Here is a 24,791-nt window from a genome sequence, read left to right as displayed (position 1 = left end):
AATAACAGTTCTGTGAGGAATTGCAGTATTCATCAGGGCAATGCAGTCTGTTTGGAAACAAAATGTCATAGTGCTTAGTGAAGAACAACCATGCTCAGCTGCAGTATGGAAAAGGGCTGTGTACTGTGCCTTGAATATGAAAGAAAGGTGCACTGATCATACATTTCCATAGCACTTTAAATCTGAGAATCCTAGGGCATTATTGAATCATGAATCAAAATTCTCAGCACTGCAAGATTTACTTGTCAAGGCTGGCAATCAGGGTTTTGCTAGAATAACAGTCTCAACAGGAACGTTAATGGTGTCTGAAACAGAAGACCAAGTTATGAATAGAAAACAGAAAACCAATAAGAACAACTTATGTGGGTATATATGTATCAATCTATCTATATACAAATGGATAAATAGATGTATTCCCATATAGGTACAAAAGGCACAAGGTAATTAAAGGTTTTCTAACTGACATGCCATTTGATTGTTAGTATGTAAAAGTCTATAGTTGTATTTGGCATAGACCAGTAGCTCACATTACAGAGGACAATGCATTTTTTTAATTAAACCACCATTTGTAACATGAAATTTATAAATCATATATTTTTGTGTGTATATTCTCTGTTTTTAAAAGTTGCATTCACTGTATTCCAGTTTATGTTCTTTTTCAATGCTGAAATATGTTATCTTTTATCTATTCTATTGTCTACATTTTAAACTAGTTTCCTTATGTGATTTTTAAAATATAGGTCCTTAGAAAAGCGGACTTTTGTGGTTGAACCTGTTGGTGCAATGTAATGTTAGAGGGTTTTGTTATGTTAAAGGGTTGGGAGAGTGATTCTCACTGGTGTTCAGGTGAAAACCCGAAAAACCCATGTTCTCTTTATACAATCTTACGAAATATTGATAAGTTAACTATATACTTCTGTGCATAGCTTCTAGTAGAGTTAACAAAGGTTTGAGCAAAATTTAAAATGAAAACATTGTAACCATAAATTTATTTGTGTACATGTGTTTGAATTGGGAAAAAAAAGTCCATACTTTAATTTTAACAATGAAACACTTTGTTCCCATTCAAAAATGTAGTTTGAGAGCCAATATGTTAGAAACATCACAGTGAGGACTAAATAAACAGAACTGTGGGAGGAAATGATCTGAAAATAAAACCAAAGAGATTATGGACAGAGATCACTGACAGAACTATTAATACTTGAAAGTAATGGGGAGCCTAACTCATTAATTGTGGCCTGATTTTTCAGACTGTCCTCTCTTAATTTGTCTATTCCTATTTCCATGCCACTAAGTACTGAACACATACTTTGAGCAAAGCTCTCTGTTTAGCAGTGGTGGTGATACCTGGTGAATAAGCCTCAATTCCTGCTCTCAGGAAATACCAGGAGAAATAACAGAGGAGTCTAAATGCAAACAACTGTTACCAAGATGGGATGTATTCAAGGCCAAAGTAAAAGGAAAACTGTAGGCTGTGGGCACAAAGTAAAAGATGATTCATTTTTAAAAGGAGATTTCATCAGTGACAGCTCTGAAATTTTTGTATGAGATTAGAGGCAGCAATCCTGTTGGAAGGGTGGGGGTGGCCCAAAGATTTTTGTTCTCAATTTCCATTTATATGACAATCACACTATTTTTTTTAATTTAGATATTATGCTTATTGAGATGTCTTATTGCTGTTAAATATTATGTGAAGGGGAGTTTTCTAACTCCTTATCTATCCTTTGGTGCAATAATGGGGTTAAGGGGGAAAGTGGCATTTGAGCAGAGCTTGAAAGATGTCCAGAATAGCTAGTCTTAAATACACTGTATTGGAAAGGGACCAGCATTTGCAGAGACACATTGAGGCTGAAGAGTGCAGGTGATTCTTAGGGAAAGACGGGTGATCCTTTGCTGGAGTGAAGGATTTGGAGGAAAGCAGGGTGGAAGGGAAAGAGTTGTCTTGGGAAATGAATTAGGCTGTAGCCAAATCGTTGTGGAACTTGCATGCCAAGCAGGGTGTCTCAAAGTCATTTGAGAGTCAGTGGAGGTTTTTAAGAGAAGTGATGCATTTATAGCTATAATTCATTAGACTGATTCTGTCAAGTTCCTTCCTTATTTTAATTGTTGTCACTAATTCGAATTAAAAACATTGCAGTAGAAGAAAAGTTCCGGGGCAATTTGTCTTTATAAATGGAATTGTGAATCTTTCTCAGTACAAGTCATTTAGCCACTAGGAGAGCATTGTCAGGTAGGAATGTTAACTTAGCCCTTGGGAAACTCATTGTTTTTAATTGGGTTCCTTGGGTTTATTTACTATGACCTGATTTAGATGAAAGAACATGTTCACTACCTGTTTTGTAGAGTATTCACAGAATTATGCCAGGACTTGCACATCAATATTTATAGATTTGTTTTACAATCTGTCATGTCATAATTAAAATCAGCACACTGTTACGCTCTCAAGGATTAAGAGAACTTTCTAAAGTGAAGTTTTCAGCTTCATTGACTTCAAAGTAACACATGGTACGTGAATGCTGCTAGCTCTCTCAGATTTATCCAGGTTGAACGCTTTCAGTGAAAGGTTGAGCCCGACTCTTTCCTGATACTTTATTGCTGAAAGAAAGAAATAGGTTACAGTTACTTTCCTACAGGGTGCCATCAATAAGCATTCAAGGATATTACAATTCAGGTGTTCTTTAACTTTTTTTAGACTTAGTAAAGTTACATCCTTCCCTAAAAAGTCCCTGTTAAGTGAAAGAAACTTGCATTTTAATTATTAGATACTCAATCAGTAAACTCCAGTAATAATAAGGAAATGCAAGACAGCCTTATAATCATGATTTTCTTTTGGTCAACGTGTTGCAGATAACAAGGCTCCTATTAGAAAACAAAGGTTAGTAAAGTAGGGCTCTCATTGAAGTTGAATCGGAGCGGAGAGCTTGCAGTGCTGAGACTTCCCAGCAGATATTTCTTCACGTCCAACTTCAAGCCACTGATCCGTCATCTAGTGTGCTCATTAGGAAATTCAAAAGCAATGCAACAGGGGATTTTTGCCCTTGGGGAATTTATTATGCATAGAATACACTGATGATTTGAATAACTGCCGTTTGTCAGGTGTTTGCTATGTGTCAGACACTTAGCTAACAAAGCACTATATGGGTTAGTTTATTTAATCCTCACTAGAACTTCTTGACATATATATATGTATCAAGAAAATTTAAATAATTTAAACTCATCCCATTATATATATATATATAATGGGATGAGTTTAAATTATTTAAATTTTTTTCTTCCAGTTTTATTGAGATATAATTGACAGCACTGGATAAGTTTAAGATATACAGCATCAACTCAACTTACATACATCATGGAACAAGGACCACAATAAGTTTAGTGAACGTCCATCATCTCCTAGAGATACAAAATTCAAGAGATAGGAAAAAATTTTTCCTAGATAAGAACTGTTAGTATTTATTCTCTTAACCACTTTCATGTATAATGTACAGTAGTGTTAATTATTATATTTATTGTGTTGTACATTACATCCCTAGTACGTGTTTATCATATAACTGGAAGTTTTGTTTTCTTTACCTTACTGGCAAGGAATCAGACTGGATGAATTTAAATAACTGCCCAAGGTTTTATGAGTGTTAAGGAGTAGGTAAAGTCAGGTTTGACCCAGGGAATCTAATTCTGGGCTAGTGCTCTTACTCATTCCGGGATGTTGCCTCTGCTTATGTGACACAGACAGACAGTGCAAACCAGAAGAAGTGATACACAGTTTAAGAAAAATCTGTTCTCCCAAAACCATTTCTAAGTGTGTTGTTTGGAGAGCCAAAGACATTTTTCTATAGAAACTGTGATACCTGGTGGTGATACCTGTTGTACTTTTTTGGCTGTAGCCTCAAAGAGCCTAACTACTCTTAACAGGCTCAGAAAAGTTCATGGTTAAAAACAAACTTTGGCATCAGACACTGAGGGTGGTGGTGGGGGGCATTCGTAGAACTGCCACTGGCTTCATGACCTTGAGCAGGCTCCTTTTCCTGAACCCAGGACCTTATCCATGGGGTTAATGGTAGCTAATAAAAGAGTAAGGATCAAATAAAATAATGAGTGTCAAGTGCTTAGTAATATGCTTGACATATGGAAAGAGATCATGGGTCCTGAGAAAAGAGGACCAAGTTCCTTATTACTTTTTTCTTTATTAAAATTGAAACCATCTTTTATTGTTTTTATATGATAGTAGCAATACATGTTCACTGCAGAAAAATTAGTATGTTGTGTTAGTGATAATAACACTTAAATTGCCACTTAACCTGACAGAGACAATCGCCATTAGTTCTTTGATCATTATTCTTCCAGTTTTTCTATTTTCTCCCTTTCATAAAACATGCGATTACTTTGCCTAATAATATTTAATGATCTGCTTTTAAATCTAAGTATGTGTAATGAACACTTCCCCCATTTCATTAAATAGTCTATAAAGTTTTTTTCTGATAATGTAGTGTTCTTTGGTATGAAAGGACCATAAATGTACTTAACTATTTCTTATTATTTGGCATTTAAATGTTTATAATCTTTTCTTCTATTATGAACAATGCTGCAATAAACTATGTTGTAGGTAAAAAAGTACATGTTTTAAATTATTTTTAGTCTAAATTATTAGAAGTAGAATCAGGTGATGAAATAGTATTCACATTTAAACACTTTTTGATATTTCCTGCCAAATACCTTTCATAACAGTTGGACCAATTTATATCTCTTCCAGCAATGTGGGAAGATGCTAATTTCTCTGAATCATCACCAACGGTAGGTAGTTTGATAGTTGCCAATCTGATACGTGAAACAGTATCTATCATGTAAATTTTAGGTTTTTTTTGGATTATTAATGATGTACAAATTTTTTCATGGTCTTATTGGCTATTTGTAGTTTTTTATGACTGTTGATAAACTTTATTTTTCTCTCGAGGTAGTTGTCCCTTTATTATTGAGTTAAAAATTGCTACTTGAAAATCAAGGCACTTAAATTAACATTTGTCTCGTTATATTACAAATACACATTTTTTCTTCAGCTTCTCATTTTCTTTTAAATCTTACTTGTTCACCTTTTGATGCGTATGTACAGAGGTTTTTACTTTGTTGAGTTTATCAGTATTTGATATTTTTCAATTTAGAATTTATTTTGGTATATTTCATTATATAGGGATGAATTTTAGTTCATTCGACAAACATTAACTACATGCCTACAGTGTACCAGGTATCGTGATTTTGCATGGGGAACAGTTGCTGCATAAGGCAGGCAGAATTCCTGCCCTCAGTAGGCAGCTCCTCCTTCAAGTGGCTCATTAGTTGATGTTCATACCTTACTTTCCTTTCACTGACTTAAATTCCTCCTTCATTATATACCAAATACATGGGTATAGTCAGGTCTGCCTATAGACTTTCTACTTGATACCATTTATTTGTTTCTTTGTTTCTGGGCCAGTATCTCACTATTTTAATGATTGTAATTTTAAAACAATGCATTTTAATAAATAGTAAGGCAAAAACTAATTTCATTCCTCTTGCGTTTTTCTTAAATTTTTTCTTGACTTGTCCCTTCTATTTATTTTTTTACTATTTTAAAAATTGTGGTATAATATATATAACATAAAATAAAATCTCCCATTGTAACCATTTTAAAGTATATACTTCAGTGGTATTAATTATATTTACAATATTTTGCAATTGTTACCACTATATTTTTCTAAAATTTTAATCAACTCAAACAGAAACTCTGTGCCCATTAAGTAATAACTTCCTATAACCTCCTTCCTCCAGCCCCTGGTAACCTCTAATTTACTTTTTCTTATAATCAATGTTCTAGATATTTTATGTAAGTGGAATCATACAGTAGTTGTCCTTTTATCCTGGCTTATGTTATTTAGCATGATGTTTTCAAGATTCATCCATGCTGCAGCATATAAGAACTTCTTTCCTTCTTACTCCTTTTTATGGTCCATTGTAAGTAATACCACATTTTGTGTGTTCATTCAGCTGTTCGTGATGTTCCTTGTAGTTACACTTCTGGAAAAACTTTAGAATCACTTTGTCAAATACCTCCCCCACATCCTCTAATGTCTTATTAACATCCTCCATGTTCCTTTCTATCTGCCTGTCATTCTATTAATCCTGTCTCCCTGGGTTACTGGTACTGAATGCCTTCACGCTGGCCCAAGCCTAGTACCATGATCCTCGAACTTCACTTAAGCTGCCCCATGCTTCAATATTAGCTACTTCCACCTTCATTTTCCTAATAAACATGGATATTTCCTCAGTGCAATCAATTTCATAGAAGTATTGAGAAAACAATCCAAATTATCTCTGAGTTGTGAAAGCCAGATGCCTCTTAGCCCCCTGGGTGGAATGCGTATTTTTGGAAAAGGATATTTTTGATCTTAAATAATTTGCTATTATTTTTCAAATCCCAATAACATAACAAAGTATCTTTTAAAACTGTAGTCTATAGGAGGGTAACTTATTTTTGAGTTGAGAGGCAGGTTCTTGAGTGTGTCTGCCCATCCATGGTATCTTAAGGAATTCCTAATTGTCAGATTTTTTTTTTTTTACATTTTCAGCAATGAACCCATTAATTTTCCTTCCCTTTGGAATTCCTTTCATAGGTGTGACATTTTTGACCCCAATGATGGGAGAAGTGTTGGAGGTAGTTTGTGTGCCTGTTTGGCAGTGGGCAGGTATAAATAAGGCGCTATTTTAAAATAGAGACTTCCTTTAAATAATCAAATGCTAAACTGTATATTCTGGTCCAGAGTGCAGGGATGGAAAAGAGAAATGAGGGCTGGCATGGTATGAGACAGCTGCATGGGCATTTCAAGAATAATTTATTTGAAAAAGTTGTTTCTTCTGCTCTTTGCAAAATTTAGAACAAGTTCCTAGAAAAAAGAAACTATTAGATTGGTGGTGTTTACTAGTTCACTGTTATATGTGTAGTGGAAAAAGCAGTAGCTTTGGAATCATGCAAACCTGGCTTAAGTTCTTGGCTCTGTCACTTGGTAGCCTATGTTATCTCAGCCAAATTAATTTTCCCTCTAAGCCTTAGTTTCCTCAACTGTAAAATATACCTCACTGTTTTGTTTTAAAGATCAAGTAAGATAAATATTGTGAAACCTTCCAGCAACATGCAGTCCACTGTATATACTCTGTGAAGATCAATTTCCTTTTCCTTCCTCCCCTAAATAACAAAAGTAATCTGTATGGGGGAAAAGCATTTATGGTACTGAATGTCAACCCTTCTTGGTTAATGGCTAAATGAAGTCTTAAATTTTCAAAATGCCTCAACTTTCCTATGTGTAGCTTTCATTTCATGCTTTACTAAATTATGGTGCTTGCAAAGTGCCTTGAACTTTTCCAGTACAAAGCACACTGTAAGCAGGATGGAATTAGCATTATCCCAGGTCTATAAAGCATCGTACCTGCATTCTTAGTGACTGACAGGATACATGTTTATACAATTAATGTTGCCTAGGGACATATTCTTGCCTGAGTCCTATAGCACTGTTTTGCCACCTGTAACGGTGCTGAATAAAAGTGGTCCCATCTATCATTTCTGTAGCTTTTCCTCCTAGAAGCAATCTTGATAAGGATAAGAAATTCAGGACATCATAGTATCAACAATCTTTTCCTCTTCAAAGGCATCTTTCAGACCAGGCTCTAGCAGTCCCTTACAAACATTAATTATATAAATCTTGCACACTGTTGCTTTGTGGGAGGTGAAGTGTTGAGTAAAAGCGATCATCTGAACAGAGGTTGGCTGTGTGGGGGCAGGACAGAAATTTGGAAAATGGGAAGTGGGTGCGTTCATTGCTGGTACAAAGTCAGCGGCATGCTTGGCTGGTTTTTGACTAATATATAACATTTGGGCTGTTCTTCGTTAGAGAGATATTTGTAAGTGGTATGAGCTACTCGAATACTAAAGATTTTGATTTTTAAGGTTAATTCTGCATACTGCATACCCAGTAGTATCCTGAAGTAGTAGGATTGAGTTTCTCAGTGTCATGGGATAAAGAAACAACTCAGATTGAGTCCAGGTGTCTCAGTCTGACTCCCGTAGGGAATTAAACAGTAAATAAGAAATTTGGAAGCCCTTCATCAGAGTATATCGTCCTGCTAGAGAATGACTTAGTGGAGGATGGAACTTTAAAGTTAACACAATAGTGTTTAGGATTTACATGATTTATGCATATAGATTAGTGTCTATACTTTTTGTTTCATGTTGATTATTACTCCTAATCTGGGGCCCTCGTGTCACCAGTGACTCACAATGGTAATCATGAGTATTTTTTGGAGGAAAAATACATTATTTCTAAAAGCCTAAGAGAAATTGCATATATTATTTATTTAAACTTTAATAATGCTTTTTAGGCTACTAGAAATTATATTATGTATTTATTTATACCACAATAATATTGAATAGACTAACAAACATGTTAACTGTCTTAAAATGGGGAAACAATGAATGGTTTTGCAGTTTGTCTGATAGGTAATTATTGTTGCAATGTAGAATTAGTGTGAAAATAATAAAGAGATCCTTGGTGCCTAGAACCTAGTACAGCACCTGGGACATGTAAGTGCTCGGTATTTGCTAAATGAATCAGAACTATTGACATAAACCATTTCCCTTAATTGAAATCCTTACTAATTTGATTCTTTGAGTTATTTCTGATAAACTCATTATTTCTGCATTCTTAAAAACATAATTTAGAACAAAGAATTAATTTTTCCAGTGAAAATCTTATGCATTCCCGCAGTTATACTTGCCCTGAAAACATAAGGGCTGCTGTGACAGTTCATATGAACTGCCTGTAGTCAACATCAGCTACCATCCCAGTATCCAGTACCTCTTTTACCTCCTTCCTTGCAACATTCAGACTTTCCTCTGAAGAGCCACCCCTCCCGACTGTGTAGTAGCCATTAGTTGGGTGGGACTGGCCCCCGGTCCAGGGGTGGGCCCTGAATTGGTATAGACCAACCAGAACACCCCCCTCTGCTGCTTACTGTGGGCGTATGTGCGCAGCACAGCAGTCCCCAGGCCACTGGGGTTGGTGCACGTGGGGTTCAATCAGTGAGCAGACCGAGAGAGGTGAAGGAGAACACAGGAAAGCCACCTTCCTGGGAGACTTGTTTGGGGATCATGAGGGAAGCCTGAAAATGACGTTGTGGAGAAGGTCAAAACCAAGAAAACTGCAGAGAATCAGAGCTGTGTTCCTGACTGAGCTACACCTGACACCAGTCCTAACTCTGAACTTCGCTGGTATATGAGTCCTTTGTGCTTCTTAAACTAGTTTGTAAGGGGTTGCCTGTTCTTTGTGAGGGGGAAAAAAAAAACCAACCCACAAAACTTTCACTGATATACATCCTTATCTTAATTATATTATTTTACAGGTAAATGTTAAAAAATGCTAGGTTCTCCACAAAATATTTTAAGTTTTTGCTTTTGTGGAGAAACACAATTAATTCCAAAAGCACAGTAGTTTTCCTCTGACTAGAACACAAAGATACACTTACGTAGTGTTAGATAACAAAACCCCTAGAAAAACAGATCCGAGTTTATGAGAGACTCATAAATGCTTTAATTCTTTTTTCATTAGTGGCCAAGATGCTATGGAATTTTGCATGGCATAGTCAATTCATCTATCGTTACACACACCTGATACTTATCATTGTACCTTTTAGGCACTGTTCATTAGGGGAAAAAACCTATTATAAAGGAAGTTAGGAAAAAACAGTCATGTTGACAAAAAGTCCATTTAGGCAACCTTTGCAGAGGTGGTGGTTTTTCATGCCAGCAAGTCTTTTGCTTTATATTCTGCCTTGGTTTCCATCATTGTTCATTTCAAAACCTCCCCAAGTCAGACATTCCATGAAGAATCATCCAAAACAGAATATATTTGGAATTCTGCTTCTCATGACCCAGTTGTATCACAAGAGGGATCAAAGAGGTTTTGTTCTGTTTCTATAATCAGCTATTTCTTTGAGAGGGTAGATTCATAAGAGTTTGAATTATGCTTAGAAATGCACACAAGGCAAGCAGCTACATGGCATTTTAATTACCTCCATCCACCCCAGTGGAAAAAAAAAAACACCAGGCACAAACAGATGTCTAAGGTTAAATTCAGTTTGATTCTCTTAGCATAGCAAATAATTGGACTGTTTCCTTTCTTCTTAGGCTTTTTCTCTTCTTTTCTTTTTTCCTGTCTTTAGTCTATTTTCTCCCCAGCTCTTCCCTTTTGTTTCATAAGCATTCACCTTTTGCTAATGGTAAGAAAATTTCTACTTGACAAATTCTTCTTCTTGCTGTACTCTACGTGACATAATATTAATACAAAGGGAACAGATGGCTGCCTTTGGAATCCACCAATTATAGTAGTACCTTGCTTAATCTGAAGTGACTAATTACAATCCTCAATTAACTGGACTCAGATAATTCAGCATACACAACCCCTTTGGTGACCTCATGATACCGTGAGCTTGCTAATGAGTATTTAGAATTATTTTCCTGCCTTTTGTCATGAGAACAAAAAGTAAAGGCAAAGAAATTGACTCGTTTTAGGGATTTATTAAAACTCTAAAAAAAAATCAGACCCTAGTGTCCGAAGTTTGCTATGAAATCAGTATACACCTAACCTGTTTCCATATCTTCAACATGTTTGTAATTTTGTTCTTTTCAACCATCGTTAAAGTTAGATTAATTACTAGTACTCTGAGAGTTTCCATTTTTCCATTCAATTAGATGAGCATTTATTAACCTTCCAAAATATTCAAAATACCATGCCAGCTGCCAATAAAAAAATGTTTTCCAGTTATTTTGTTGTCAATGAAATCTCTCCAAAACTAATGGCTAAAAATAACAGCACTCACTTTATCATGATCACAGGTTCTAGGGGACAGGAATCAGGAAGGACTCAGATGGGTAGTTATGGTATTGGGTGTCTTATATGGTTGCACTCAGATGGTAATTGGAGTTGGAAAAGCTGGGAGCAGGAGGAGCTGAGGACTCTCTTTTCCTTCAAGGGCCTGTCCATGTGGTCCCTCTGAGTAGGCTACTTTGGGCTTCCTTACAGCATGGTGGCCTCAAGACAGTTGGATTGCTTACAAGGCAGCTCAGAGCAAGTGTTCCAGCTAACAAGGTAGAAGCTGTAACACCTTTTATGACCTAGTCTTGAAAGTCATGCAGTGTCATTGCTGCTGCATTAGATTACAAGTGAGTCACCAGTCTCTTCAAATTCAAGGCAAAGAGACTTCATATCTCATTAAGGGAGTGGGAAGTTTCTAGCAAAGCATGTGGAGCTGGAAATGTGGTCATTTTTTGAAAATATGATTTGCCTTGATGAATGAGACACAACGTCTTTTCCAAAAACACTTGTACTCTAGTGGATAGAACCACTATTAAGCTGTGCATTGAGGCATCCCAGGTCGCCATGGCAAATTCACAAGGTAGCTGTGGGATACTTTATATGTTTGAGGGTAACACTGACAGTGACATCTGTCAGACACCATGTGAATCACTCCTATTAAGTAGTTTGGACTGACTGACTTAATAAATGGAACTGTTAGGCACTTCTCTGATCCTAGTTATGCCATGAAAAAATTATAAAGACACTTAAAAATTACAGAGGCAGAGAAAGTTTAGGAACCTCTGGGATAAAAAGACCTAGACATCCAGCTACAGTCTTAGCAGGCTCATAACTGACATTTGTAGGGTCTGGGGTATGATACAAAGGAAATTACTAGCTTGTTCCTCTCTTTTCCCATTAGACCATAGGAGCTCCGGCTTTCTATCCAGGCTCAGTACCTTCTCCTCCCCACTGCGGCAACAGCTTCTCCTTGGCCCTCAGAGTGAGCATACCAGTGGCAAGTCAGCTCTCTAGAAGTTGGACCACGGTAAGAAACAGACTCAGTGTAGATTTAAGTAGGGAATTCTGGAGTTCCAGGCAAGTGATCTAGGAAAGGACACCTGGGCTCTGGATGAGTGTGCCCCCTTTGGCCTCACAGAACTCCAGCCCATTTGGAGGGGTGTGGCTGGAGGACCTTCTGAAATACAGAAGCCTGGGCAAGGCTTGGTTTCAGAGAAGTACTAAGACTCAGCACAGAACCCAGCATATAACTGGTCCTCAGTATACATATGATGCATAATTAATCCAGAGCACATTCTGATAAGCATCATGACAGGGGCAAATATTGGCCACTGTGTAGACTGAAGAAAACAACCATTAATTCTGACTAGGTATCTGACTAGGGAAGGCTTCTGTGTGTGTTACCTTTAAGGATGAGGGATCGAAGAAGTAGAGGGACGTGGGAAAAGGCAGGGATTAATGAGGCTACTGCAGGCAAGCATCAGAAGAAAATCTAAAACTGTGCTCCTGGTCAGGGGTGAATCTGGGCTTAATGTCTTCCCATAGCATATAAAATTTGAGGGCCCTCTTTTTTTTTTTTTAAAAGCACAAAATTAGGTTCAAAAAACACATACAAATTGGAAGTTCATGAAAGCTCATAAAGCCACAAATACAAAAAAAAAATCTAGAAAGAGCAATTTTAAAATTAACTATATGCCCCAACTCTATACTACTTAAAAAAAAATACTGTTTTGGCTTTGCTTCTTTACCAAATATCAGTTTTATGTTCTGAAGAGAAACTAGAAAGATAATTTAGTCTTTACTGAATATCTTTTAAAAATATTAGTTTACAAAATTTTAGCACCATCATTGTTAGTAATGTCATGTAAGTTTTTACAATTGTTGTGAAATTGGGAGAACCTGTCGTCATGCTGTTGAACTGTGATAGACCTGCTCTTTATTTTTAATATAGTTAAAGGTTTGTTCCCTTCAAGTCTAGAAATTCTGATAAATTTCTGTCTTACACAATTATCATAAACTGTGAGAAATATGGACCTTTTATAATTGTATATATTGCTTTTTAAAACATATTCCTGATAAGAGAAGACCTGTTTTGATTGGATATTGATGAGAACCAAATCCTCTGTTACAGTTTTACACACTTGATGATTGGGAGAACTTTCTACAGATTATCTTCTGGCTCCATACATTTCAACCTCATCCCTCCAGCACCACACGCTGTCAGAGCTGAGCTATGGAGGAATGAATGTCTGTGTCAGGAGACCAAGAGAGATGACACAGTGGGCGGTAAGGGGATTCTTAGAATCCATTTGCATGGGGATAGTGGGCAATTACTTTCACAGGAGTGTCTGAACTATACACATACATGGCAGTGTCCTAAAACTGTATGTATCCCCAACTGAATCAACCACCCCTTAATCATATCCTCAAAAGGTGTATGGGGACCCCTACCCTGGGTCTTAAACAAGAAGATAGGCATGGGGAAGTCTTGGCTGAGCTCTCTGACTAGTTTGAGAAGCTAGACTAGCTGTTGGTGAATGTGGATGCTCTGGGCTGAAGTCCACTCTCTGCCCCAAGTTCTCCATATGTGTTCTGGGGAACCAGCAGCATTGTGATGAGGCCAAGGCTGTGGATATCCCCTACATGGACATTGAGGCTCTGAAGAAACTCAACAGTTAGCATAAAGAACTGGTTGAGAAGCTGGCCAAAGAGTATGATGCCTTTTTGGCTTCAGAGCAGATCCCAAGAATCCTGGGCCCAGGTCTGAATAAGGCTGGTAAGTTCCTTTCCTTGCTGACCCACAATGAGAATATGGTGGCCAAAGCTGAAGTGAAGTCCACGATCAAGTTCCAGATGAAGAAGTTGCTGTGTCTGGCAGTGGCTGTTGGTCATGTGAAAATGAGAGACGATGAGCTTGGGCACAACATCCACTTTGCTGTCAATTTCCTGATGTCATTGCTCAAGAAAAATTGGCAGAATGTCTGGGCTTTGTACATGAAGAGCACCACGGGCAAGCCCCAACACCTGTACTAAGGCACAGCTTGATAAACCAACTGTCACCATCAAAAAAAAAAAAAAAAAAGGCATATGGCCACCCAGTGCCACCTAGTAGGAGGGGAAGCTGGAGCAGAAAGTGACAGTGGCCTTATCCAATTGCTATTAAAAAAATATCATTGTGCACATTTTACAAAATCAAGAACCCACGTGAACCCAATACTGTGGCCCTCCCAGGACCTTAGGAAGGGCCCATGCAAATTAAGTGCTTACAGCTTGAACTTCATTCACTTAAATCCACCTCTGCTCATCATTCTCTCTCTATTCATTAAAGGAGGGAAGCAGCCCAAACTGAGAAAGCATGTTCTGTGACAGGAAGGACACTGGACTGGAATCTGGAGGACATGAGCTTTGTCCCAGCTCTCCCAGCTCTGTCCCTTTGGGTCCCCCTTTGGGATTTACTCTCATTATCTGTTAAGTGGTGGCCCTTCCTCATCTGCAAAAGGAAATGAGAAATTGGAATTTTGGTTCTGGGACCCTTTGTGGCCCCCTGGAAGGTAAATCCTATTAAATTAAGCCAATTATGTACATTTTAATCCATATTGTTTCCATCAGTTAATACTGCCATTTCCATACTAATGTCATCATTTAAACAATGAGCAAGAACTTAAAAATAGTTTAACTCTATCATAGAGAGGTAGGTGGAGCAGAAAACACTCGTGAGAAGAAAGAATAAATATTTTATAATTCTGGATACCATCACTAAAAGTACACTGGAGCATTTTCCCCCTCAGTTTAAAAAAGTTTTTCTTTTCCAAAAAATTTGCAAAAGTCACACAAGTACCTTATAAAAACAATTCAAATGGAGAATTTTATATAGCAAAAAATGGAGGTTTCGTCTCCAAATTTCACTCCTGCCTGAGCAGAATTACTACTAGCAGCTTAGACAAGTGTGTAGCCTTCCAGAACTAGTCTATGCACACACAATGGGAGGGTGACATACTGAAATGTTGACTGAGGGTTTTTCCCACTGTACTTCCTGGTGGTCCTGGCCTTTCTCCCATTCCATTGGCTAGCACATTCTGCATTCACTGCCTCAGGGAAAAGATGACCCAACTGGATGCATTTAAAAAAGGAAGCCAATGACTTTTGGGTCTCAACATTTTGAGCCTTTGTGGGAATAGAAAATGACACGGAATAAAAAGAGATTTGGAAGAATACATGGTAAGTCAGAGAAGAAGCCTTTGAGCTTTCAAGACTAGATAAAAAAAGATATGAATTCTTGGGAGAAGACAAGACATTTAGAGAGGAAGAAAAGACATCTGGCATCTTGTGCAGCTTTGTTCTGATAATAAGAAAAAGGCCACATTTTGGTGAATTGATTTACAGTAAGGTGACTGACTTAGCAAATCCTTCCCAGGGACAGTGGCTTAGGTGGCTGAAAACACCTTTGTACAAACGCAAAAGCCCCTCTTTCTTCCAGCAGCCTTGGTCCCATGCCGAGGGCCTTGACTGTCTAGATTTCCTCCCCACCTGTACTCAGACAAGTACCTTTGTGCAGTGTTCAGACCTCACAACCACATATGATATCCTTTCTTATGGGTGCCTGGGAAGGAAGGTTCTCTGCCCTGGCTCCCCAACTCGGGTGAACTTGGTAGTGGAGAGGCAGGACAGAAGCAAGTTTAGCAAATCTGAAGGTGGAGAGGATGTGCCTGCTGTCCTGGTAGAGCCTCAGTCAGCGGTGCTGGCAAGGCCCCAGGAAATGCCACTAGGGTGTATTTAGACCCATTGGACTCTAGACAGTCTCTCAGAAGTTCCTACAGCCTAGCATGAATGGAATGACTCTTGGGAAGGGCATGGAAGTAGCTGAGAGAGAGCCAGATCCGTGAAGGGGAGGATGCAGAAATGACTGGCATGATCCTAAGATGGGTGAGCAGACGAGGCGAGAGTGGATCCTAGGATGCCAGTACTGATAGAGGACAAAAATCAAGGACTAGTTGTCTCCTCACCCATATCTTGGCCCTAGATAACCCTTCCTGGAGCTCAGCTGCAATAGCAGGAATTAATTTTCTTTTAGCATAAAAATAAGGTTAAAACAGAAAATAAGTTCATTTTTTGAAAAAAGTTACATTGCTTGCATACCTGAGTTTGTAAATCGAGATTCATACATCCTTAGCATTGTAATGCTAATAAAAATTATATGTATACTTGACACTATATCTGGAAAAATCTTCTTAATGAGCATCTTCTTAATCAACCACCTTAAAAAAAATGACTTCCTAATATGGCTCAGTGGATGGTTTATCTAACCTTTTGCTGGATGGTTAAGTTGTAGTATCAGTGTTTCACTCTTATGAATGTTGCAACAATATTTATCCTTTTGTATAAACTATTGTTAGCACAGCCTTTTTGAACAATTTTTTTGTGTACCTAGATGCCAGGTATTGAGAGAATTACATTCCAGCTGGAAACACACACACATGTACACACACACACACACACACACACTCATATCAATATGAGTAATCATGAGCTAAAATTCATGCTTAGTTTTTTTTTTTTAGCACCAACATCTTTTTATCAAATGAAATATTATTTTGTGACGAGTCTGTATTTCAAAGTTCTGAAGTGGAAGCCCGCTGCATGGGTGCAGGTGGGAGGCTAGGATATCTGTTGCTCTGATCAACTGCACCTCAGCGCCTCACCTGTTCCCCGCTCCTGCCTCCGAGTCAGTTGCAAGGTGTAGGGATGACACCTCATCCCTTCCCGTGCTCACAGGTCAGGACTACCGCTGACAAAGTTTAGGATGTTGGTCTGGCAAAGACAGGTAGCTTAGGTGTCTCTTACGGCTTTTTTGACTCTGGTTTCTGTGACTGAATATCAGCTGTGGTGAGGTTAATCATGCTTTCTTTCATGTTTCCATAATACTTAGCATATAATTCAATTATAGCCCTTACCACATTGTTCTTTCCTGAAAATACTGTTCCAGAAGAGGAACATTTATTTTAGCTTTAAAATCTGCAGAACTTATCCATAGAACTTGGCAAGTCCTAGTTTTCCCATGAAGGCCTTCTGAGTGAATGAATGAGTGAGTCACACACATTTGCACAACGACTAAAATGTAGTGCACATAAGCTCTTCTTCAAGTATAAAGATACTTTAAAAAAAGTACACATGTTCCTATTTTAGTCTCCCTTAGTCGTCTTTAGACTGACTATCTAGGTGTCTAACAGTTCCTGCTTTAGAATAGATTTATAGAAAAGGATTGGAATTGACCCAAATGTCTCACATCGTATTCTTGCAGCCACCTTCGGTCGATGACATAATGAGAGCAGCATATGTACCTAGAACAACCACTACTGTGTGTGAAGGATGGATTGGGTACATGTTAAACAAAAATGGAAATATGTCTGCTTTTTACATCTGAGAGTTAGGAGAACAAAGGGCTGCCCACTCCACCCAAACTCTCCATTTTGTTACCAGGATGCGTGGGGGGGAAGACCCCATAGAATGCAAATACACAAAACTAAGTAGAGTAGACAACACGTGGTAAATGCTCATTAAATAATTGAGGAATCAACCACATGAGGAAAATAGTTCTTTTTTTCTTACATGCTTTTATTTGACATAATTTCAGACTGACAGAAAAGTTGCAAGAAGATTTCAAAGGATTCTCTTCTACCCTTCACCTAGAGTCTCAAAAAGATAAAAACTGAAACTTGCAGACAGGATGCCACTTACCCCTAATTGTTTCAAGTGTATATTCCAAAATCAAGGATATTATTTTACATAACCAAGTGTAACCATCAAAATCAGGAAGGTAATGTTGATACGTAATTATCATATAATATAAATTCAGATTTTCTGAATTGTCCAAGTAATTACCTTTATGAAAAACAAACAAGCAAAAAAAAAAACAATGACAACAACAACAACAACAAAAACCCTGAACAAACAAAAACCCCTACCAGATCTCACACTGCATTGAATTTAGTCTCCTTTAACCTGGAACAATTCTTCAATCTTGCTTCATATTTTATGATACTGACAGTTTTGAAGAGTGTGGTCAATTAGAGTTTAGACTGTTCCTCAGTTTGAGTTTGTCAGACATTTCTTCATGATTGGATCCGGGGTATGCATTTTTGGCAGGAATTCCACAGGATTGATGCTGTGACCTTCTCAGGGCATCATGCCAGGAGGTATGTAGTGCTGACATGCGCCATTACTGGTAATATTTGATTATTTGGTTAAATGTCTGCCAGATTACTCCACCAAAAAGTTACTACTTTTTTTCATTGTAATTAATACATTTCTTATGGGAGAAACTTTAAGATTATGTAGATATTTCTGTTACTCATCAAATTCACACATACAAGTTTAGCACCCATTAATGATTCTTGCCCAGGGGTGGGGGTTAATAGCTCAGTGGCAGAACCTGTATTCAGTAAGTATAATGTCCTGGGTTAAATCCCCAGTATCTCCATTCAAAAAAAACAAGATTTCTTGCCTGAATCAGTTATTTCAGTGATAGGTGCTAATGGTGATGTCCCAAGCCCATTATTTCTCCTGTGTTTACTGGTTTGTTTTGTCCTTTCTCTTCTCCAGGCTTATTATGTTTTGTAAGTGGAGAACAGGTGTCACTGCTTCTTGGCCTTCTCAGTAGGCAGAGCTAGGAAAAGCCACAGGGATCATTTAGACCTTCCTCCTTTGCACATTTGTAACTCTTCATTGTCAGTGTGGAATCAGGCTCCCGCTGATTACCGTGTATTTACTTATTTGCCAAATCCTACAATACACAGAAAATAGTTTCAGGCCTATATGTCTATGAGAAAAAAAACCCTATTAATTGAATTTCAATAATTGTTAACACTTCTTGTCTTTACCCTGAAGGTATATAGTCCAGCTATTCCACTGAAAAGTTACTGGAGTTAAGTTTTCTCCCCTGTCCCCCAGTTTGGTTGATTTCTTTGTTTCTGTTTGTATCCCTGTCCCTCATCCTTGTTTTCTTGCGTATATGAAGCATTCACATGGTTCTACAAGTCAGGGTTGTATAAAAGGTGATGTAATTTCCCACCACTCCTTTTATGCTTTTCACCAATCTCATTCATTTCTATTTTATCCTGTGTATCTTTATGTACAGATGAGTAGATATATCTCATTTTCTAAATATCTCTTCTTACTTACACAAAAGTGATGTACTGTAGATACGCTTTTCTTTTTCCATTTAACGGCGTATCCTGGAGAGTGCTCCATGTTAGTTCCAGAGAGATCTTACTCGTTCTTTCTTACAGCTGCCTAGTGCTCCATTGTGTGGATGCACCGTAGTTTATTCAACTCCTCTCCTACAAATGGGCATTGAGGCTGTTCCCAATGTTTAAAAATTATAAACAACACTGTTATGAATAATCTGAATCATACTGTACAGATATATTTTTCGAGGTGTATTTGCAGGGTAAATTCCTGAAAGTGGTATTACTGGGTCAAAACAGAGACACATATATAGATTTGTTAGCTATTGCAAATCCTTGTCCATAAAGGTTTCATACATACCCACTGGCAATGTATGAGAGTGCCTGTTTAAAATTTTTGCCATATGATAGGTGAGAAATATCATCTCATTGTAATTTTACTTTGCATTTAACTTATTATGAATGAAGTTGATTATATTTTAATATGTTTATGGACCATTTGTATATCTCTTTTTGATGAATTGTATATATTTTCCAGGGACCATAGTTAGTAGTCCCATGGAATAAATGGAGTAAGTGGAATAAATATGGTCACTTTTAAGCACTTTTTGAAAGAGTGACCAGCTCTATATTCAGAGGACTATAGGTTTCCTCGTCTGTAATCCAGTGTCTACCATTGACAAGGCTACCTAAGCTGTCTCAGAGAGACGGAATCTCCCTTGGTTGAAAGGATATCGAAAGCAGGAAGTTCTGTAATAGCGAGAGACACTGTTGTGATGTTTGCAGTTGAGTTTGGGAAGTCGGGGAAGAAAGAAAGAAAGCAAGAGCTGGTTTTTCCACTTATTTGGGTGGTTGAATTAGCTGACCTTTAAGAGCTCTTCCACCCTGAGTTTTATGATCCCGTGAATCATCCCTCTGACTCAGGCCGCGCTAGTGATGGAATGGCTGGGGAGGTATAGGGGTCAGAGGTGAGCTGGAGATGTGCTAAGTGGGTGAGAAAAAGGGGAAGAGGGGAGTGAGTTTAAATGAGAGTAAGAGTTAGAAAATAATCTATTTTTTCTTCTTTCAAAGCCTGGTGTCAGAAGGAGGAGAAAAGCTGTCCACTGGTGGAAAGGAATGAGTGGATAGGGAATGGCAAGGTAGGGCGCGGTGAAAGTGTGGTTGTGGTGCGGGATTGATTCAGGGAGCTTGACAGGATTTTAAGGATGAATAAGATGACAAGAGCATCATCAGCCACTTTTCCAACAGGGAGAACAAAGCAGTTATGGGGGTGCAAAATGCTTTAGAGTGATTTTTTCCTTCTAATTCCATCTCCTTGGTACATACATATATTTAAAAAATACTGTGGATAAACAATCTAATGTAAAGCCTATCGAATTTTCTGAGCAGAAACAAATGCACTGCATTTTGAAAAACTGTTTTCAGATTTTAAGGCCATACTTAGAGGAGAGCCATTAAGGGAGAGGTGAGAAGCTTCTATAGATCGAGGTATTTATAAGGAGAGATTGAAAGTATATTGAAGCAACTCAGTGTTATTTAGCTATTCAATTGTAGGAGATACCTTCCTTCAGTTGACCAAGGAGAGGTTGAGTTTGCAAATCATTGTATATAAAAGTGGACATGATATTTTCATTTTGTCTTAAAGAAATATTCAAAACAATGACATACAAAGGAGAAGTGAGCCTGGAGAATGGCATTGGTGACTATGGCACTATGGTGACTTAAAGTGGGTATATAATTGTTGCCTGTTGTAGCAACGATGATGATGGTGGTGGTGGTGATCATACAAAGACTCACTGGAAAGTTTGAGCTTTTTTTTTGCTGATATGATGGAATCTTTCTGTCACCACAGGGGTGAAAAAAAAATCTGAGAGTGAAAATTCATGTGCAAGCAGCACCAAGGGAGCATAAATAAGGAAGTAATATTTCCCTTTATACGACCTCCTTGGTTCCCTTACCCTTCTGTGTTGGTTTTACTTTGCTCGACTTCTGAATGACTGAGCTGCAGAAGATAAGTCCTTGGTGCTCTTTGATCGGTGCTTTCATACTTGTCTCCCTCTCTTCCTATCAGAATGTGCTTTCAGGACTTTCTTTACATTAGAGGTGTATGTGTCCAATATGTTTAACATGCTAATTACCTCGTGGGTATTTATAAGAGCAGAAGACAAAGGAATAAACCATTGATTGTAGACTCTAAGTCACCAACTAATGGGAACATTTTTTGTGGGGGAGGGGGAAGGAATCTTAAAAAATTCTCCTTAACTCATACCACTTTATCCATCCATTTATTTCTCAAATATTTATTGGGTACATAATGGGTGCATTGCAAGTTGTGTCCCCTGGAAGCATATGGAGTCCAAGATGTTTATTAGGGATCAACACCTTTGAAAAGAAGGGGGCAGAAGCAGAACTGGGCCAAGGGAGAAGTCAAACTGCAAAGCAGAGCTGACAAGATCTCGGCCAGTTTGGCAGGGAGCTCTGGAGTCAGACTGCCCTTCACTGTTGTCTCAAACCAGCTCAGGCTGTTATCCCCCAGCACTCCTCTCCTTTCCCTGCTTGGTTGCTGGATGCAGCTTTTGAAAAAGGGCATGATTTCAGGTGAGACCATTATTTATCTACAGCTGAGGTCAACCTTGGTGGAGCTGACGACTGGAGGCTAACCACTCTCCCAACACTGAGGCAGCAAGCCTTTCCTTGAAGGGGCATCTGGGTGGAACATCTCCGTGTCTATATCGGGGTGCCTGGCTAAGTGCAGGGAACAAGTAGATAAAGAAGACACAGTCTGCTCAAGGAGAAATAGTCCCATCTGATCTATCAATGGTTACCTCTGACTACATTTTTTTCTTAGTAATTCTTGATTGCCCAAGGGGCTAGAGGAGGGGCTTCACTGCTCATGGGCAAACAGTGATTGTGTATTGAAAACAGCTCAGACAGACCTGGGTTTGCCTGTGGGGAAGTCGCTTTTCCTGAGTCTTCGTTTATGATGAGTATCATATCATAACATCCTTTAGAGACAGTTGTAGTATCAGACAAGGTATTTATAAACTTCCCAGCAAAGAGTTCTAATACTTCATAAGTGCTCAACAAGTGGCACCCTCCTCATCCTCACTGGATTCATGGCCACTGCCATCAGCCCTCTCTGTATGTCCGTCACGGTGGGCTTGAGTTATCTTTTCCATCCTTCATTTTGGCCGTGACTTACCTTATCACACATGTCTGGGTCCTCACTTCCTATTATTTCAAAGCTCCTTACCTCTCTGATTCTTGTGCTTTGACTTCTGTTCATTTTACATGCCCTGCTTGTAGTATTTCCTCGCTGTCTTTAAGCTTTACAACTTAAACTCCTCGGCTACAGCTCATGTCTAGGAGCTTGCACCTTTTAGCTCAGGAGACATTCTTACATATTGAAACAACCTATATTTTCCTAATTTTCTCCAGGGTGACTAGAAAAGAACAGCAAATGTTCACTGACACACATCCCATCAGGAAGCTGTCTTCATCTTTATTCTCCTTTGTTCCCTCTTTGTAAACCTCTGCCGGGGACCCCACACCGCTAGCTAGGCTCTCTCTGTCAGGTGATGCTTTGGAAAGATTGAGGCTCTTCACTTACCTTCAGGTTCTGACCACCCTGCAATCGCAGACCTTAGATGTCAATTTCCTAAGACCTTCTTTTAAAATGAGGACAGGACCCTATATTGCAAGCCTCAGAGCAGATATGAGAATCCATAGGTCCAGCAAGTGCTCTCAAAGCTGAGCTGCTCAGCAGAATCCCCCCTTAACCTGGGAAAGAGAAAGGGAAATGATTCCAGTTTCTGGCTCACAAGCGGGTTTGATTGGATCTGGGATGGACACGTTTTAAACATGTGAATAATTCCTGGTTGCGTGTCTTCTCCTTAAAACAGCTCATGGGACCAGTGACTTCAGAGGGCTGTGGGGTTTTTTCTTTGTTCAGGTTCTGGGTCATGGTGCTCTTTGCTGACAGTTTAATGTATATCCAGAAAAATTCAGTTTGGCTTGGGCCAGTTCCAAACCACAGACCTCCTTTGCATTCCTGCCCTCTCTGCTGTGTCCTCTGTGAGATTTGTAGAGGAGGATGAGACAGAAGAAAAAAAAAAGATTTCATATTTATGAATCATAATGATAAATTTTCCAGGTTGGAAAGTTCATCTTTAAGTCAAAAGGTAGATCCTAAAGACCATGTAAGTGAGAAATTACAGATTATCCCAGGTGTTTCTGAATAATGCAGTTTAGGCTTACATAACTTCCTCTGAATAACTCAACAGGTTTCAAATGGGGTATCCTTTCAAATTAATAGTTGTTTGGGACTTTTTTTTCTTTAGTTCTTGGAGTCATAGGTTCAGCAAACATATCATTTCCATTGTTTTTTGAAGCCCAGACACTGCTTTTGCTCATTAATTTGCCAATAAATTGGTTTATATTATTAAACGGTTACTAAGAATATAAATACTACTTTGTAGTTCTCCAAAGCCGTAGAATTTTAACTTACTCTTTCACACTTTCTAAACAATAAAGAGATCATTGCACACTTTCTCCCTGTTACCCTTTCACAGGGATGGCATGGTGATTCAGGAATGATCTGTCCCAGCGCTCATGGAGTTTAAAGGCTAGAGAGAAATCAAACTTTGAACCAGCAATTATGTACCAGGAAGACATCACCTCTGTAAGTACTGAATGCTGTTGTTTACTAAGATTACAATTGAACGTCAGGTAAGGATAGTTAGAAGCAGCCAAAGAGACAAATGTGCATAAGAATACTTCAATCTGTGTTGAATATAGTGGTGATTGCTTGGTAACCCTTGCTTAAGATGGTTGGAGAATAAAAGTGAAAATTCTCACAAAGACAGCGCTTGTTTTCAAATTTGCAATTTTTTCCTTTCTCGAAAGAAACCTAAATAATGGCCTTTAGGGTTTGGTTCAGAGCATAACTATTTAATCTGGTTGTTCCTGGAATGGCCTAGGGGGAGAGGAGGTTCACAGTGGGCAGGGAGAGAATGTTGGCCTGGCTTCATTTTTACTTGCACAGATTCAAAACACTGACTTCTTTTCAGAGACCTTGAAGATATTTTATTTGAAAATATAAATTAGTAAGTAGGAACAATGGAAACTTCAAGGAAAGAGACTATATCTGAATATTAAGAAGCCCTTATCAGTCAGATCTGCTAGCCTCTGGAATAGCATGTCTCAGGAAGAGAAACCCTGTTGCTTGATATCATTTCAAACTGGAGTGACTAATCTGATAGTAAAACAGAAGAAATCATAGCTTGCAACAAGAAAAGAATAGATAAAAGGACTTAGTAAAGATTTTCCCCTTCTATACTTTTTGCCATGGTTTTCATACTTGACCATCACCAGCATAGAAAAGATAATCATTTCCTACTTTACTAGGTTTTTGTTGGATATATATTCTCATAAACACATAGCATAATAATAAAAAGCAAGAAATTTTGAAGTCATTACATAACAGTAAAATTACAGTGAGGCATGTACTTGCTCTGCACACACAGAATAAATATTCCCCAGAATAAAAGAGACTATTGGGTGAGTTTTCAGTTTGCTCTAATTCCAGAAGCTCATGGTGGATATACTGCATTAGGGTCCTCTTTTGCTTTCATAATAGATAGAAGCACTCAAATATGGCACCACAGCATCAAATGTAAAATCGTAGGTGGACTTGTCTGCCATCCTTGTACCC

The 24,791-nt window shown here is 38.3% G+C and overlaps 1 long non-coding RNA gene and 1 pseudogene across 2 annotated transcripts in view; both read left to right on the top strand.

The window, feature by feature from the left end:
- Nucleotides 1-272: 272 nt before the first annotated feature.
- Nucleotides 273-24,791, top strand: part of LOC140697876 (uncharacterized) — a 157,715-nt gene continuing 133,196 nt past the window's right edge. The window contains exons 1-6 of one of the 2 annotated variants that reach the window (XR_012075256.1): nucleotides 273-362; nucleotides 4,751-4,791; nucleotides 11,797-11,922; nucleotides 13,027-13,181; nucleotides 20,150-20,217; nucleotides 23,650-23,759. This is a non-coding gene — a long non-coding RNA (uncharacterized lncRNA). The remainder of the gene's footprint in view (nucleotides 363-4,750; nucleotides 4,792-11,796; nucleotides 11,923-13,026; nucleotides 13,182-20,149; nucleotides 20,218-23,649; nucleotides 23,760-24,791) is intronic. The other variant, XR_012075255.1, reaches the window with a different exon arrangement.
- On the top strand, nucleotides 13,209-13,928 carry LOC102539557 (large ribosomal subunit protein uL1 pseudogene; annotated as a pseudogene).

Source organism: Vicugna pacos, chromosome 8, assembly GCF_048564905.1.
Source record: "Vicugna pacos chromosome 8, VicPac4, whole genome shotgun sequence".
NCBI classification, from domain to species: Eukaryota; Metazoa; Chordata; class Mammalia; order Artiodactyla; family Camelidae; genus Vicugna; species Vicugna pacos.
Note: the sequence above shows the minus strand (reverse complement) of the source record. Positions and strands in the feature narration are given on the sequence as shown.